We start from the raw sequence: 18171 nt of genomic DNA on the forward strand, positions 1-18171 counted from the left end.
CACTTACACCACATCAGGGCCTGTGGCTCTGGCTGAGGCCACTCACACCACACCAGGGCCTGTGGCTGCTGGCTCAGGCAAGTTACATCACAACAGGGCCTGTGGCTGCTGCCTGAGGCCACATACACCACACCAGGGCCTTAGTTGCTATTGAGGCCAATTACACCACACCAGGGTCTGTGGCTCTTGCTCAGGCCACTTACACCACACCAGGGCCTGTGGCACTGGCTGAGGCCACTTACACCACACCAGGGCCTGTGGCTGCTGGCTGAGGCCACTTACACCACACCAGGGCCTGTGGCTGCTGGCTGAGGCCACCTACACCACACCAGGGCCTGTGGCTGCTGGCTGAGGCGACTTACACCACACCAGGGCCCTTTTGCTGCTGGCTGAGGCCACTTACACCACACCAGTGCCTGTGGCTTCTGGCTGAGGCCACTTACACCACACCAGGGCCTGTGGCTGCTGGCTGAGGCCACTTACACCAAACCAGGGCCTGTGGCTGCTTGCTGAGGCCATCTTCACCAAACCAGGCCCTGTGCTGCTTGCTGTGGCCATGTAAAACACACCAGGTCCTGTGCTGGTTCTTGAGGCCATCTTCAACAATCCAGGGCCTGTGCTGTTGGATAAATGCCAAACTGAGCCTTTGGGTTAGGGTATTATGCAAACATGCAGGTATGGTTATAGGATTGTCTTCGTAACTTCAGGTACTTGCCACCTAATCACTTGAATCCATAAATTGAGACATTGTGCTGGGGCCAGCAGCTTACGGCCATACCACCCTGAGCACGCCCGACCTCGTCTGATCTCGGAAGCGAAGCAGGGCTGGGCTTGGCTAGTACTTGGATGGGAGACTGCCTGGGAATACCTGGTGCTGTAAGCCTTTCATTTTCATGTCATTGAACCGCTTTTGATCCAGAGAAGGGGTGTATTAAAAGACCAAAAGCATCTGCCCATTAATGAGGGCACATTAACGACATTGCTTTTGGCTCTTTTCCAATGTCTTGTGCTGCTAGCTGATGCAACCTACACCACACAAGGGCCTGAGTGACCGGCTGGGGCCACTTACACCACATCAGGGCCTGTGGCTCTGGCTGAGGCCACTTACACCACACCAGGGCCTGTGGCTGCTGGCTGAGGCCACTTACACCACACCAGGGCCTGTGGCTGCTGGCTGAGGCCACCTACACCACACCAGGGCATTAGTTGCTATTGAGGCCAATTACACCACACCAGGGTCTGTGGCTCTTGCTCAGGCCACTTACACCACACCAGGGCCTGTGGCTCTTGCTCAGGCCACTTACACCACACCAGGGCCTGTGGCACTGGCTGAGGCCACTTACACCACACCAGGGCCTGTGGCTGCTGGCTGAGGCCACTTACACCACACCAGGGCCCTTTTGCTGCTGGCTGAGGCCACTTACACCACACCAGTGCCTGTGTCTTCTAGCTGAGGCGACTTACACCACACCAGGGCCTGTGGCTGCTGGCTGAGGCCACTTACACCACACCAGGGTCTGTGGCTCTTGCTCAGGCCACTTACACCACACCAGGGCCTGTGGCACTGGCTGAGGCCACTTACACCACACCAGGGCCTGTGGCTGCTGGCTGAGGCCACTTACACCACACCAGGGCCTGTGGCTGCTGGCTGAGGCCACTTACACCACACCAGGGCATGTGGCTGCTGGCTGAGGCCACCTACACCACACCAGGGCCTGTGGCTGCTGGCTGAGGCCACTTACACCACACCAGGGCCCTTTTGCTGCTGGCTGAGGCCACTTACACCACACCAGTGCCTGTGGCTTCTGGCTGAGGCGACTTACACCACACCAGGGCCTGTGGCTGCTGGCTAAGGCCACTTACACCACACCAGGGCCTGTGGCTGCTGGCTGAGGCCACTTACACCACACCAGGGCCTGTGGCTGCTGGCTGAGGCCACGTACACCACACCAGGGCCTGTGGCTGCTGGCTGAGGCCACTTACACCACACCAGGGCATTAGTTGCTATTGAGGCCAATTACACCACACCAGGGTCTGTGGCTCTTGCTCAGGCCACTTACACCACACCAGGGCCTGTGGCTCTTGCTCAGGCCACTTACACCACACCAGGGCCTGTGGCACTGGCTGAGGCCACTTACACCACACCAGGGCCTGTGGCTGCTGGCTGAGGCCACTTACACCACACCAGGGCCTGTGGCTGCTGGCTGAGGCCACCTACACCACACCAGGGCCTGTGGCTGCTGGCTGAGGCGACTTACACCACACCAGGGCCCTTTTGCTGCTGGCTGAGGCCACTTACACCACACCAGTGCCTGTGTCTTCTAGCTGAGGCGACTTACACCACACCAGGGCCTGTGGCTGCTGGCTGAGGCCAACTACACCACACCAGGGTCTGTGGCTCTTGCTCAGGCCACTTACACCACACCAGGGCCTGTGGCACTGGCTTAGGCCACTTACACCACACCAGGGCCTGTGGCTGCTGGCTGAGGCCACTTACACCACACCAGGGCCTGTGGCTGCTGGCTGAGGCCACTTACACCACACCAGGGCCTGTGGCTGCTGGCTGAGGCCACCTACACCACACCAGGGCCTGTGGCTGCTGGCTGAGGCCACTTACACCACACCAGGGCCCTTTTGCTGCTGGCTGAGGCCACTTACACCACACCAGTGCCTGTGGCTTCTGGCTGAGGCGACTTACACCACACCAGGGCCTGTGGCTGCTGGCTGAGGCCACTTACACCACACCAAGGCCTGTGGCTGCTGGCTGAGGCCACTTACACCACACCAGGGCCTGTGGCTGCTGGCTGAGGCCACCTACACCACACCAGGGCCTGTGGCTGCTGGCTGAGGCCACTTACACCACACCAGGGCCCTTTTGCTGCTGGCTGAGGCCACTTACACCACACCAGTGCCTGTGGCTTCTGGCTGAGGCGACTTACACCACACCAGGGCCTGTGGCTGCTGGCTGAGGCGACTTACACCACACCAGGGCCCTTTTGCTGCTGGCTGAGGCCACTTACACCACACCAGTGCCTGTGGCTTCTGGCTGAGGCTACTTACACCACACCAGGGCCTGTGGCTGCTGGCTGAGGCCACTTACACCACACCAGGGCCTGTGGCTCTTGCTCAGGCCACTTACACCACACCAGGGCCTGTGGCTGCTGGCTGAGGCCACTTACACCACACCAGGGCCTGTGGCTGCTGGCTGAGGCCACTTACACCACACCAAGGCCTGTTGCTCTTGCTCAGGCCACTCACATCACACCAGGCCCTGCGCTTCTGGCCGAGGCCATCTTCACCAAACCAGGCCCTGTGCTGCTTGCTGTGGCCATGTACAACACACCAGGCCCTGTGCTGGTTCCTGAGGCCATCTTCAACAATCCAGGGCCTGTGCTGTTGGATAAATGCCAAACTGAGCCTTTGGGTTAGGGTATTATGCAAACATGCAGGTATGGTTATAGGATTGTCTTCGTAACTTCAGGTACTTGCCACCTAATCACTTGAATCCATAAATTGAGACATTGTGCTGGAGCCAGCAGCTTACGGCCATACCACCCTGAGCACGCCCGACCTCGTCTGATCTCGGAAGCTAAGCAGGGCTGGGCTTGGTTAGTACTTGGATGGGAGACTGCCTGGGAATACCTGGTGCTGTAAGCCTTTCATTTTCATGTCATTGAACCGCTTTTGATCCAGAGAAGGGGTGTATTAAAAGACCAAAAGCAGCTGCCCATTAATGAGGGCACATTAACGACACTGCTTTTGGCTCTTTTCCAATGTCTTGTGCTGCTAGCTGATGCAACCTACACCACACAAGGGCCTGAGTGACCGGCTGGGGCCACTTACACCACATCAGGGCCTGTGGCTCTGGCTGAGGCCACTTACACCACACCAGGGCCTGTGGCTGCTGGCTGAGGCCACTTACACCACACCAGGGCCTGTGGCTGCTGGCTGAGGCCACCTACACCACACCAGGGCATTAGTTGCTATTGAGGCCAATTACACCACACCAGGGTCTGTGGCTCTTGCTCAGGCAAGTTACATCACAACAGGGCCTGTGGCTGCTGCCTGAGGCCACATACACCACACCAGGGCCTTAGTTGCTATTGAGGCCAATTACACCACACCAGGGTCTGTGGCTCTTGCTCAGGCCACTTACACCACACCAGGGCCTGTGGCACTGGCTGAGGCCACTTACACCACACCAGGGCGTGTGGCTGCTGGCTGAGGCCACTTACACCACACCAGGGCCCTTTTGCTGCTGGCTGAGGCCACTTACACCACACCAGTGCCTGTGGCTTCTGGCTGAGGCGACTTACACCACACCAGGGCCTGTGGCTGCTGGCTGAGGCCACTTACACCACACCAGGGCCTGTGGCTGCTGGCTGAGGCCACTTACACCACACCAGGGCATGTGGCTGCTGGCTGAGGCCACCTACACCACACCAGGGCCTGTGGCTGCTGGCTGAGGCCACTTACACCACACCAGGGCCCTTTTGCTGCTGGCTGAGGCCACTTACACCACACCAGTGCCTGTGGCTTCTGGCTGAGGCGACTTACACCACACCAGGGCCTGTGGCTGCTGGCTGAGGCCACTTACACCACACCAGGGCCTGTGGCTGCTGGCTGAGGCCACCTACACCACACCAGGGCCTGTGGCTGCTGGCTGAGGCCACTTACACCACACCAGGGCCTGTGGCTCTTGCTCAGGCCACTCACATTACACCAGGCCCTGCGCTTCTGGCCGAGGCCATCTTCACCAAACCAGGCCCTGTGGTTCTTGCTCAGGCCACTCACATCACACCAGGCCCTGCGCTTCTGGCCGAGGCCATCTTCACCAAACCAGGCCCTGTGCTGCTTGCTGTGGCCATGTACAACACACCAGGCCCTGTGCTGGTTCCTGAAGCCATCTTCAACAACCCAGGGCCTGTGCTGTTGGATAAATGCTAAACTGAGCCTTTGGGTTAGGGTATTATGCAAACATGCAGGTATGGTTATAGGATTGTCTTCGTAACTTCAGGTACTTGCCACCTAATCACTTGAATCCATAAATTGAGACATTGTGCTGGGGCCAGCAGCTTACGGCCATACCACCCTGAGCACGGCCGACCTCGTCTGCTCTCGGAAGCTAAGCAGGGCTGGGCTTGGTTAGTACTTGGATGGGAGACTGCCTGGGAATACCTGGTGCTGTAAGCCTTTCATTTTCATGTCATTGAACCGCTTTTGATCCAGAGAAGGGGTGTATTAAAAGACCAAAAGCAGCTACCCATTAATGAGGGCACATTAACGACATTGCTTTTGGCTCTTTTCCAATGTCTTGTGCTGCTAGCTGATGCAACCTACACCACACAAGGGCCTGAGTGACCGGCTGGGGCCACTTACACCACATCAGGGCCTGTGGCTCTGGCTGAGGCCACTTACACCACACCAGGGCCTGTGGCTGCTGGCTGAGGCCACTTACACCACACCAGGGCCTGTGGCTGCTGGCTGAGGCCACCTACACCACACCAGGGCATTAGTTGCTATTGAGGCCAATTACACCACACCAGGGTCTGTGGCTCTTGCTCAGGCAAGTTACATCACAACAGGGCCTGTGGCTGCTGCCTGAGGCCACATACACCACACCAGGGCCTTAGTTGCTATTGAGGCCAATTACACCACACCAGGGTCTGTGGCTCTTGCTCAGGCCACTTACACCACACCAGGGCCTGTGGCACTGGCTGAGGCCACTTACACCACACCAGGGCCTTATTTGCTATTGAGGCCAGTTACACCACACCAGGGCCTGTGGCTCTGGCTGAGGCCACTTACACCACACCAGGGCCTGTGGCTCTTGCTCAGGCCACTTACACAACACCAGGGCCTGTGGCTCTTGCTCAGGCCACTCATATCACGCCAGGCCCTGTGCTTCTGGCCGAGGCCATCTTCACCAAACCAGGCCCTGTGCTGCTTGCTGTGGCCATGTACAACACACCAGGCCCTGTGCTGGTTCCAGAGGCCATCTTCAACAATCCAGGGCCTGTGGCTGCTGGCTGAGGCCACTTACACCACACCAGGGCCTGTGGCTGCTGGCTGAGGCCACCTACACCACACCAGGGCCTGTGGCTGCTGGCTGAGGCCACTTACACCACACCAGGGCCTGTGGCTGCTGGCTGAGGCCACCTACACCACACCAGGGCATTAGTTGCTATTGAGGCCAATTACACCACACCAGGGCCTGTGGCTCTTGCTCAGACCACTTACACCACACCAGGGCCTGTGGCACTGGCTGAGGCCACTTACACCACACCAGGGCCTGTGGCTGCTGGCTGAGGCCACTTACACCACACCAGGGCCTGTGGCTGCTGGCTGAGGCCACCTACACCACACCAGTGCCTGTGGCTTCTGGCTGAGGCCACTTACACCACACCAGGCCCTTTTGCTGCTGGCTGAGGCCACTTACACCACACCAGTGCCTGTGGCTGCTGGCTGAGGCCACTTACACCACACCAGGGCCTGTGGCTGCTGGCTGAGGCCACTTACACCACACCAGGGCCTGTGGCTGCTGGCTGAGGCCACCTACACCACACCAGGGCATTAGTTGCTATTGAGGCCAATTACACCACACCAGGGTCTGTGGCTCTTGCTCAGGCCACCTACACCACACCAGGGCCTGTGGCTCTTGCTCAGGCCACTTACACCACACCAGGGCCTGTGGCACTGGCTGAGGCCACTTACACCACACCAGGGCCTGTGGCTGCTGGCTGAGGCCACTTACACCACACCAGGGCCTGTGGCTGCTGGCTGAGGCCACCTACACCACACCAGGGCCTGTGGCTTCTGGCTGAGGCCACTTACACCACACCAAGGCCTGTGGCTCTTGCTCAGGCCACTCATATCAAACCAGGTCCTGTGCTTCTGGCCGAGGCCATCTTCACCAAACCAGGCCCTGTGCTGCTAGCTGAGGCGACTTACACCACATCAGGGCCTGTGGCTCTGGCTGAGGCCACTTACACCACACCAGGGCCTGTGGCTGCTGGCTGAGGCCAGTTACACCACACCAGGGCCTGTGGCTGCTGGCTGAGGCCACATACACCACACCAGGGCCTTAGTTGCTATTGAGGCCAATTACACCACACCAGGGTCTGTGGCTCTTGCTCAGGCCACTCACATCACACCAGGCCCTGCGCTTCTGGCCACTTACACCACACCAGGGCCTGTGGCTGCTGGCTGAGGCCACTTACACCATACCAGGGCCTGTGGCTGTTGGCTGAGGCGACTTACACCACACCAGAGCCTGTGGCTGCTGGCTGAGGCCACCTACACCACACCAGGGCCTGTGACTGCTGGCTGAGGCCACTTACACCACACCAGGGCCTTAGTTGCTATTGAGGCCACTTACACCACACCAGGGCCTGTGGCTCTGGCTGAGGCCACTTACACCACACCAGGGCCTTATTTGCTATTAAGGCCAGTTACACCACACCAGGGCCTGTGGCTGTGGCTGAGGCCACTTACACCACACCAGGGCCTGTGGCTGCTGGCTGATTCCACTTACACCACACCAGGGCCTGTGGCTCTTGCTCAGGCCACTCATATCACACCAGGCCCTGTGCTTCTGGCCGAGGCCATCTTCACCAAACCAGGCCCTGTGCTGCTTGCTGTGGCCATGTACAACACACCAGGCCCTGTGCTGGTTCCTGAGGCCATCTTCAACAATCCAGGACCTGTGCTGTTGGATAAATGCTAAACTGAGCCTTTGGGTTAGGGTATTATGCAAACATGCAGGTAGGGTTATAGGATTGTCTTCGTAACTTCAGGTACTTGCCACCTAATCACTTGAATCCATAAATTGAGACATTGTGCTGGGGCCAACAGCTTACGGCCATACCACCCTGAGCTCGTCTGATCTCGGAAGCTAAGCAGGGCTGGGCTTGGTTAGTACTTGGATGGGAGACTTCCTGGGAATACCTGGTGCTGTAAGCCTTTCATTTCCCTGTCATTGAACCGCTTTTGATCCAGAAAAGGGGTGTATTAAAAGACCAAAAGCAGCTACCCATTAATGAGGGCACATTAACGACATTGCTTTTGGCTCTTTTCCAATGTCTTGTGCTGCTAGCTGATGCCACCTACACCACACCAGGGCCTGAGTGACCGGCTGGGGCCACTTACACCACACCAGGGCCTGTGGCTGCTGGCTGAGGCCAGTTACACCACACCAGAGCCTGTGGCTGCTGGCTGAAGCCACTTACACCACACCAGGGCCTTAGTTGCTATTGAGGCCACTTACACCACACCAGGGCCTGTGGCTGCTGGCTGAGGCCACTTACACCACACCAGGGCCTGTGGCTGCTGGCTGAGGCCACCTACACCACACCAGGGCATTAGTTGCTATTGAGGCCAATTACACCACACCAGGGTCTGTGGCTCTTGCTCAGGCCACTTACACCACACCAGGGCCTGTGGCTCTTGCTCAGGCCACTTACACCACACCAGGGCCTGTGGCACTGGCTGAGGCCACTTACACCACACCAGGGCCTGTGGCTGCTGGCTGAGGCCACTTACACCACACCAGGGCCTGTGGCTGCTGGCTGAGGCCACTTACACCACACCAGGGCCTGTGGCTGCTGGCTGAGGCCACCTACACCACACCAGGGCCTGTGGCTGCTGGCTGAGGCCACTTACACCACACCAGGGCCCTTTTGCTGCTGGCTGAGGCCACTTACACCACACCAGTGCCTGTGTCTTCTAGCTGAGGCGACTTACACCACACCAGGGCCTGTGGCTGCTGGCTGAGGCCAATTACACCACACCAGGGTCTGTGGCTCTTGCTCAGGCCACTTACACCACACCAGGGCCTGTGGCACTGGCTGAGGCCACTTACACCACACCAGGGCCTGTGGCTGCTGGCTGAGGCCACTTACACCACACCAGGGCCTGTGGCTGCTGGCTGAGGCCACTTACACCACACCAGGGCCTGTGGCTGCTGGCTGAGGCCACCTACACCACACCAGGGCCTGTGGCTGCTGGCTGAGGCCACTTACACCACACCAGGGCCCTTTTGCTGCTGGCTGAGGCCACTTACACCACACCAGTGCCTGTGGCTTCTGGCTGAGGCGACTTACACCACACCAGGGCCTGTGGCTGCTGGCTGAGGCCACTTACACCACACCAAGGCCTGTTGCTCTTGCTCAGGCCACTCACATCACACCAGGCCCTGCGCTTCTGGCCGAGGCCATCTTCACCAAACCAGGCCCTGTGCTGCTTGCTGTGGCCATGTACAACACACCAGGCCCTGTGCTGGTTCCTGAGGCCATCTTCAACAATCCAGGGCCTGTGCTGTTGGATAAATGCCAAACTGAGCCTTTGGGTTAGGGTATTATGCAAACATGCAGGTATGGTTATAGGATTGTCTTCGTAACTTCAGGTACTTGCCACCTAATCACTTGAATCCATAAATTGAGACATTGTGCTGGAGCCAGCAGCTTACGGCCATACCACCCTGAGCACGCCTGATCTCCGAAACTAAGCAGGGCTGGGCTTGGTTAGTACTTGGATGGGAGACTTCCTGGGAATACCTGGTGCTGTAAGCCTTTAATTTTCATGTCATTGAACCGCTTTTGATCCAGAGAAGGGGTGTATTAAAAGACCAAAAGCAGCTGCCCATTAATGAGGGCACATTAACGACACTGCTTTTGGCTCTTTTCCAATGTCTTGTGCTGCTAGCTGATGCAACCTACACCACACAAGGGCCTGAGTGACCGGCTGGGGCCACTTACACCACATCAGGGCCTGTGGCTCTGGCTGAGGCCACTTACACCACACCAGGGCCTGTGGCTGCTGGCTGAGGCCACCTACACCACACCAGGGCATTAGTTGCTATTGAGGCCAATTACACCACACCAGGGTCTGTGGCTCTTGCTCAGGTAAGTTACATCACAACAGGGCCTGTGGCTGCTGCCTGAGGCCACATACACCACACCAGGGCCTTAGTTGCTATTGAGGCCAATTACACCACACCAGGGTCTGTGGCTCTTGCTCAGGCCACTTACACCACACCAGGGCCTGTGGCACTGGCTGAGGCCACTTACACCACACCAGGGCCTGTGGCTGCTGGCTGAGGCCACTTACACCACACCAGGGCCTGTGGCTGCTGGCTGAGGCCACCTACACCACACCAGGGCCTGTGGCTGCTGGCTGAGGCGACTTACACCACACCAGGGCCCTTTTGCTGCTGGGTGAGGCCACTTACACCACACCAGTGCCTGTGGCTTCTGGCTGAGGCTACTTACACCACACCAGGGCCTGTGGCTGCTGGCTGAGGCCACTTACACCACACCAGGGCCTGTGGCTCTTGCTCAGGCCACTTACACCACACCAGGGCCTGTGGCTGCTGGCTGAGGCCACTTACACCACACCAGGGCCTGTGGCTGCTGGCTGAGGCCAATTTCACCACACCAGGGTCTGTGGCTCTTGCTCAGGCCACTTACACCACACCAGGGCCTGTGGCACTGGCTGAGGCCACTTACACCACACCAGGGCCTGAGTGACCGGCTGGGGCCACTTACACCACATCAGGGCCTGTGGCTCTGGCTGAGGCCACTTACACCACACCAGGGCCTGTGGCTGCTGGCTCAGGCAAGTTACATCACAACAGGGCCTGTGGCTGCTGCCTGAGGCCACATACACCACACCAGGGCCTTAGTTGCTATTGAGGCCAATTACACCACACCAGGGTCTGTGGCTCTTGCTCAGGCCACTTACACCACACCAGGGCCTGTGGCACTGGCTGAGGCCACTTACACCACACCAGGGCCTGTGGCTGCTGGCTGAGGCCACTTACACCACACCAGGGCCTGTGGCTGCTGGCCGAGGCCACCTACACCACACCAGGGCCTGTGGCTGCTGGCTGAGGCGACTTACACCACACCAGGGCCCTTTTGCTGCTGGCTGACGCCACTTACACCACACCAGTGCCTGTGGCTTCTGGCTGAGACCACTTACACCACACCAGGGCCTGTGGCTGCTGGCTGAGGCCACTTACACCAAACCAGGGCCTGTGGCTGCTTGCTGAGGCCATCTTCACCAAACCAGGCCCTGTGCTGCTTGCTGTGGCCATGTAAAACACACCAGGTCCTGTGCTGGTTCTTGAGGCCATCTTCAACAATCCAGGGCCTGTGCTGTTGGATAAATGCCAAACTGAGCCTTTGGGTTAGGGTATTATGCAAACATGCAGGTATGGTTATAGGATTGTCTTCGTAACTTCAGGTACTTGCCACCTAATCACTTGAATCCATAAATTGAGACATTGTGCTGGGGCCAGCAGCTTACGGCCATACCACCCTGAGCACGCCTGACCTCGTCTGATCTCGGAAGCTAAGCAGGGCTGGGCTTGGCTAGTACTTGGATGGGAGACTTCCTGGGAATACCTGGTGCTGTAAGCCTTTCATTTTCATGTCATTGAACCGCTTTTGATCCAGAGAAGGGGTGTATTAAAAGACCAAAAGCATCTGCCCATTAATGAGGGCACATTAACGACATTGCTTTTGGCTCTTTTCCAATGTCTTGTGCTGCTAGCTGATGCAACCTACACCACACAAGGGCCTGAGTGACCGGCTGGGGCCACTTACACCACATCAGGGCCTGTGGCTCTGGCTGAGGCCACTTACACCACACCAGGGCCTGTGGCTGCTGGCTGAGGCCACTTACACCACACCAGGGCCTGTGGCTGCTGGCTGAGGCCACCTACACCACACCAGGGCATTAGTTGCTATTGAGGCCAATTACACCACACCAGGGTCTGTGGCTCTTGCTCAGGCCACTTACACCACACCAGGGCCTGTGGCACTGGCTGAGGCCACTTACACCACACCAGGGCCTGTGGCTGCTGGCTGAGGCCACTTACACCACACCAGGGCCTGTGGCTGCTGGCTGAGGCCACTTACACCACACCAGGGCCTGTGGCTGCTGGCTGAGGCCACCTACACCACACCAGGGCCTGTGGCTGCTGGCTGAGGCCACTTACACCACACCAGGGCCCTTTTGCTGCTGGCTGAGGCCACTTACACCACACCAGTGCCTGTGTCTTCTAGCTGAGGCGACTTACACCACACCAGGGCCTGTGGCTGCTGGCTGAGGCCAATTACACCACACCAGGGTCTGTGGCTCTTGCTCAGGCCACTTACACCACACCAGGGCCTGTGGCACTGGCTGAGGCCACTTACACCACACCAGGGCCTGTGGCTGCTGGCTGAGGCCACTTACACCACACCAGGGCCTGTGGCTGCTGGCTGAGGCCACTTACACCACACCAGGGCCTGTGGCTGCTGGCTGAGGCCACCTACACCACACCAGGGCCCTTTTGCTGCTGGCTGAGGCCACTTACACCACACCAGTGCCTGTGGCTTCTGGCTGAGGCGACTTACACCACACCAGGGCCTGTGGCTGCTGGCTGAGGCCACTTACACCACACCAAGGCCTGTTGCTCTTGCTCAGGCCACTCACATCACACCAGGCCCTGCGCTTCTGGCCGAGGCCATCTTCACCAAACCAGGCCCTGTGCTGCTTGCTGTGGCCATGTACAACACACCAGGCCCTGTGCTGGTTCCTGAGGCCATCTTCAACAATCCAGGGCCTGTGCTGTTGGATAAATGCCAAACTGAGCCTTTGGGTTAGGGTATTATGCAAACATGCAGGTATGGTTATAGGATTGTCTTCGTAACTTCAGGTACTTGCCACCTAATCACTTGAATCCATAAATTGAGACATTGTGCTGGAGCCAGCAGCTTACGGCCATACCACCCTGAGCACGCCTGATCTCGGAAACTAAGCAGGGCTGGGCTTGGTTAGTACTTGGATGGGAGACTTCCTGGGAATACCTGGTGCTGTAAGCCTTTCATTTTCATGTCATTGAACCGCTTTTGATCCAGAGAAGGGGTGTATTAAAAGACCAAAAGCAGCTGCCCATTAATGAGGGCACATTAACGACACTGCTTTTGGCTCTTTTCCAATGTCTTGTGCTGCTAGCTGATGCAACCTACACCACACAAGGGCCTGAGTGACCGGCTGGGGCCACTTACACCACATCAGGGCCTGTGGCTCTGGCTGAGGCCACTTACACCACACCAGGGCCTGTGGCTGCTGGCTGAGGCCACTTACACCACACCAGGGCCTGTGGCTGCTGGCTGAGGCCACCTACACCACACCAGGGCATTAGTTGCTATTGAGGCCAATTACACCACACCAGGGTCTGTGGCTCTTGCTCAGGCAAGTTACATCACAACAGGGCCTGTGGCTGCTGCCTGAGGCCACATACACCACACCAGGGCCTTAGTTGCTATTGAGGCCAATTACACCACACCAGGGTCTGTGGCTCTTGCTCAGGCCACTTACACCACACCAGGGCCTGTGGCACTGGCTGAGGCCACTTACACCACACCAGGGCCTGTGGCTGCTGGCTGAGGCCACTTACACCACACCAGGGCCTGTGGCTGCTGGCTGAGGCCACCTACACCACACCAGGGCCTGTGGCTGCTGGCTGAGGCGACTTACACCACACCAGGGCCCTTTTGCTGCTGGGTGAGGCCACTTACACCACACCAGTGCCTGTGGCTTCTGGCTGAGGCTACTTACACCACACCAGGGCCTGTGGCTGCTGGCTGAGGCCACTTACACCACACCAGGGCCTGTGGCTCTTGCTCAGGCCACTTACACCACACCAGGGCCTGTGGCTGCTGGCTGAGGCCACTTACACCACACCAGGGCCTGTGGCTGCTGGCTGAGGCCAATTTCACCACACCAGGGTCTGTGGCTCTTGCTCAGGCCACTTACACCACACCAGGGCCTGAGTGACCGGCTGGGGCCACTTACACCACATCAGGGCCTGTGGCTCTGGCTGAGGCCACTTACACCACACCAGGGCCTGTGGCTGCTGGCTCAGGCAAGTTACATCACAACAGGGCCTGTGGCTGCTGCCTGAGGCCACATACACCACACCAGGGCCTTAGTTGCTATTGAGGCCAATTACACCACACCAGGGTCTGTGGCTCTTGCTCAGGCCACTTACACCACACCAGGGCCTGTGGCACTGGCTGAGGCCACTTACACCACACCAGGGCCTGTGGCTGCTGGCTGAGGCCACTTACACCACACCAGGGCCTGTGGCTGCTGGCTGAGGCCACCTACACCACACCAGGGCCTGTGGCTGCTGGCTGAGGCGACTTACACCACACCAGGGCCCTTTTGCTGCTGGCTGAGGCCACTTACACCACACCAGTGCCTGTGGCTTCTGGCTGAGACCACTTACACCACACCAGTGCCTGTGGCTTCTGGCTGAGACCACTTACACCACACCAGGGCCTGTGGCTGCTGGCTGAGGCCACTTACACCAAACCAGGCCCTGTGCTGCTTGCTGTGGCCATGTAAAACACACCAGGTCCTGTGCTGGTTCTTGAGGCCATCTTCAACAATCCAGGGCCTGTGCTGTTGGATAAATGCCAAACTGAGCCTTTGGGTTAGGGTATTATGCAAACATGCAGGTATGGTTATAGGATTGTCTTCGTAACTTCAGGTACTTGCCACCTAATCACTTGAATCCATAAATTGAGACATTGTGGTGGGGCCAGCAGCTTACGGCCATACCACCCTGAGCACGCCTGACCTCGTCTGATCTCGGAAGCTAAGCAGGGCTGGGCTTGGCTAGTACTTGGATGGGAGACTTCCTGGGAATACCTGGTGGTGTAAGCCTTTCATTTTCATGTCATTGAACCGCTTTTGATCCAGAGAAGGGGTGTATTAAAAGACCAAAAGCATCTGCCCATTAATGAGGGCACATTAACGACATTGCTTTTGGCTCTTTTCCAATGTCTTGTGCTGCTAGCTGATGCAACCTACACCACACAAGGGCCTGAGTGACCGGCTGGGGCCACTTACACCACATCAGGGCCTGTGGCTCTGGCTGAGGCCACTTACACCACACCAGGGCCTGTGGCTGCTGGCTGAGGCCACTTACACCACACCAGGGCCTGTGGCTGCTGGCTGAGGCCACCTACACCACACCAGGGCATTAGTTGCTATTGAGGCCAATTACACCACACCAGGGTCTGTGGCTCTTGCTCAGGCCACTTACACCACACCAGGGCCTGTGGCTGCTGGCTGAGGCCACCTACACCACACCAGGGCCTGTGGCTGCTGGCTGAGGCCACTTACACCACACCAGGGCCCTTTTGCTGCTGGCTGAGGCCACTTACACCACACCAGTGCCTGTGGCTTCTGGCTGAGGCGACTTACACCACACCAGGGCCTGTGGCTGCTGGCTGAGGCCACTTACACCACACCAAGGCCTGTTGCTCTTGCTCAGGCCACTCACATCACACCAGGCCCTGCGCTTCTGGCCGAGGCCATCTTCACCAAACCAGGCCCTGTGCTGCTTGCTGTGGCCATGTACAACACACCAGGCCCTGTGCTGGTTCCTGAGGCCATCTTCAACAATCCAGGGCCTGTGCTGTTGGATAAATGCCAAACTGAGCCTTTGTTTAGGGTATTATGCAAACATGCAGGTATGGTTATAGGATTGTCTTCGTAACTTCAGGTACTTGCCACCTAATCACTTGAATCCATAAATTGAGACATTGTGCTGGAGCCAGCAGCTTACGGCCATACCACCCTGAGCACGCCCGACCTCGTCTGATCTCGGAAGCTAAGCAGGGCTGGGCTTGGTTAGTACTTGGATGGGAGACTGCCTGGGAATACCTGGTGCTGTAAGCCTTTCATTTTCATGTCATTGAACCGCTTTTGATCCAGAGAAGGGGTGTATTAAAAGACCAAAAGCAGCTGCCCATTAATGAGGGCACATTAACGACACTGCTTTTGGCTCTTTTCCAATGTCTTGTGCTGCTAGCTGATGCAACCTACACCACACAAGGGCCTGAGTGACCGGCTGGGGCCACTTACACCACATCAGGGCCTGTGGCTCTGGCTGAGGCCACTTACACCACACCAGGGCCTGTGGCTGCTGGCTGAGGCCACTTACACCACACCAGGGCCTGTGGCTGCTGGCTGAGGCCACCTACACCACACCAAGACATTAGTTGCTATTGAGGCCAATTACACCACACCAGGGTCTGTGGCTCTTGCTCAGGCCACTTACACCACACCAGGGCCTGTGGCTCTTGCTCAGGCCACTTACACCACACCAGGGCCTGTGGCACTGGCTGAGGCCACTTACACCACACCAGGGCCTGTGGCTGCTGGCTGAGGCCACTTACACCACACCAGGGCCCTTTTGCTGCTGGCTGAGGCCACTTACACCACACCAGTGCCTGTGTCTTCTAGCTGAGGCGACTTACACCACACCAGGGCCTGTGGCTGCTGGCTGAGGCCACTTACACCACACCAGGGTCTGTGGCTCTTGCTCAGGCCACTTACACCACACCAGGGCCTGTGGCACTGGCTGAGGCCACTTACACCACACCAGGGCCTGTGGCTGCTGGCTGAGGCCACTTACACCACACCAGGGCCTGTGGCTGCTGGCTGAGGCCACTTACACCACACCAGGGCATGTGGCTGCTGGCTGAGGCCACCTACACCACACCAGGGCCTGTGGCTGCTGGCTGAGGCCACTTACACCACACCAGGGCCCTTTTGCTGCTGGCTGAGGCCACTTACACCACACCAGTGCCTGTGGCTTCTGGCTGAGGCGACTTACACCACACCAGGGCCTGTGGCTGCTGGCTGAGGCCACTTACACCACACCAGGGCCTGTGGCTGCTGGCTGAGGCCACTTACACCACACCAGGGCCTGTGGCTGCTGGCTGAGGCCACCTACACCACACCAGGGCCTGTGGCTGCTGGCTGAGGCCACTTACACCACACCAGGGCCTGTGGCTCTTGCTCAGGCCACTCACATTACACCAGGCCCTGCGCTTCTGGCCGAGGCCATCTTCACCAAACCAGGCCCTGTGGTTCTTGCTCAGGCCACTTACACCACACCAGGGCCTTATTTGCTATTGAGGCCACTTACACCACACCAGGGCCTGTGGCTCTGGCTTAGGCCACTTACACCACACCAGGGCCTTTGGCACTTGCTCAGGCCACTTACACCACACCAGGGCCTGTGGCTGCTGGCTGAGGCCACTTACACCACACCAGGGCCTGTGGCTCTTGCTCAGGCCACTTACACCACACCAGGGCCTGTGGCACTGGCTGAGGCCACTTAGACCACACCAGGGCCTGTGGCTGCTGGCTGAGGCCACTTACACCACACCAGGGCCTGTGGCTGCTGGCTGAGGCCACTTACACCAAACCAGGGCCTGTGGCTGCTTGCTGAGGCCATCTTCACCAAACCAGGCCCTGTGCTGCTTGCTGTGGCCATGTAAAACACACCAGGTCCTGTGCTGGTTCTTGAGGCCATCTTCAACAATCCAGGGCCTGTGCTGTTGGATAAATGCCAAACTGAGCCTTTGGGTTAGGGTATTATGCAAACATGCAGGTATGGTTATAGGATTGTCTTCGTAACTTCAGGTACTTGCCACCTAATCACTTGAATCCATAAATTGAGACATTGTGCTGGGGCCAGCAGCTTACGGCCATACCACCCTGAGCACGCCTGACCTCGTCTGATCTCGGAAGCTAAGCAGGGCTGGGCTTGGCTAGTACTTGGATGGGAGACTTCCTGGGAATACCTGGTGCTGTAAGCCTTTCATTTTCATGTCATTGAACCGCTTTTGATCCAGAGAAGGGGTGTATTAAAAGACCAAAAGCATCTGCCCATTAATGAGGGCACATTAACGACATTGCTTTTGGCTCTTTTCCAATGTCTTGTGCTGCTAGCTGATGCAACCTACACCACACAAGGGCCTGAGTGACCGGCTGGGGCCACTTACACCACATCAGGGCCTGTGGCTCTGGCTGAGGCCACTTACACCACACCAGGGCCTGTGGCTGCTGGCTGAGGCCACTTACACCACACCAGGGCCTGTGGCTGCTGGCTGAGGCCACCTACACCACACCAGGGCATTAGTTGCTATTGAGGCCAATTACACCACACCAGGGTCTGTGGCTCTTGCTCAGGCCACTTACACCACACCAGGGCCTGTGGCACTGGCTGAGGCCACTTACACCACACCAGGGCCTGTGGCTGCTGGCTGAGGCCACTTACACCACACCAGGGCCTGTGGCTGCTGGCTGAGGCCACTT

The 18171-nt window shown here is 58.2% G+C and overlaps 5 non-coding genes and 5 pseudogenes across 5 annotated transcripts; all 10 read left to right on the plus strand.

Moving 5' to 3' along the window:
* The first annotated feature begins 764 nt into the window (after window positions 1-764).
* LOC146675885 (5S ribosomal RNA) lies at window positions 765-883 on the plus strand. The gene has a single exon (XR_014910811.1). It is a non-coding gene; the product is annotated as a 5S ribosomal RNA (ribosomal RNA).
* A 2655-nt stretch (window positions 884-3538) lies between these two features.
* On the plus strand, window positions 3539-3657 carry LOC146675886 (5S ribosomal RNA). Its single transcript, XR_014910980.1, has one exon. It is a non-coding gene; the product is annotated as a 5S ribosomal RNA (ribosomal RNA).
* A 1417-nt stretch (window positions 3658-5074) lies between these two features.
* Window positions 5075-5193, plus strand: LOC146675887 (5S ribosomal RNA; annotated as a pseudogene).
* A 2660-nt stretch (window positions 5194-7853) lies between these two features.
* LOC146675888 (5S ribosomal RNA) lies at window positions 7854-7962 on the plus strand (annotated as a pseudogene).
* Window positions 7963-9460: 1498 nt separating this feature from the next.
* LOC146675889 (5S ribosomal RNA) lies at window positions 9461-9569 on the plus strand (annotated as a pseudogene).
* Window positions 9570-11301: 1732 nt separating this feature from the next.
* LOC146675890 (5S ribosomal RNA) lies at window positions 11302-11420 on the plus strand. The gene has a single exon (XR_014910843.1). It is a non-coding gene; the product is annotated as a 5S ribosomal RNA (ribosomal RNA).
* A 1340-nt stretch (window positions 11421-12760) lies between these two features.
* On the plus strand, window positions 12761-12869 carry LOC146675891 (5S ribosomal RNA; annotated as a pseudogene).
* A 1733-nt stretch (window positions 12870-14602) lies between these two features.
* LOC146675892 (5S ribosomal RNA) lies at window positions 14603-14721 on the plus strand (annotated as a pseudogene).
* A 901-nt stretch (window positions 14722-15622) lies between these two features.
* Window positions 15623-15741, plus strand: LOC146675893 (5S ribosomal RNA). Its single transcript, XR_014910981.1, has one exon. It is a non-coding gene; the product is annotated as a 5S ribosomal RNA (ribosomal RNA).
* Window positions 15742-17553: 1812 nt separating this feature from the next.
* On the plus strand, window positions 17554-17672 carry LOC146675894 (5S ribosomal RNA). The gene has a single exon (XR_014910844.1). It is a non-coding gene; the product is annotated as a 5S ribosomal RNA (ribosomal RNA).
* Window positions 17673-18171: the final 499 nt, after the last annotated feature.

This window comes from Rhamphochromis longiceps, linkage group LG3, assembly GCF_057381845.1.
Source record: "Rhamphochromis longiceps isolate RC_006_pf linkage group LG3, R_longiceps_female_GT1.1, whole genome shotgun sequence".
Lineage (NCBI taxonomy): Eukaryota > Metazoa > Chordata > Actinopteri > Cichliformes > Cichlidae > Rhamphochromis > Rhamphochromis longiceps.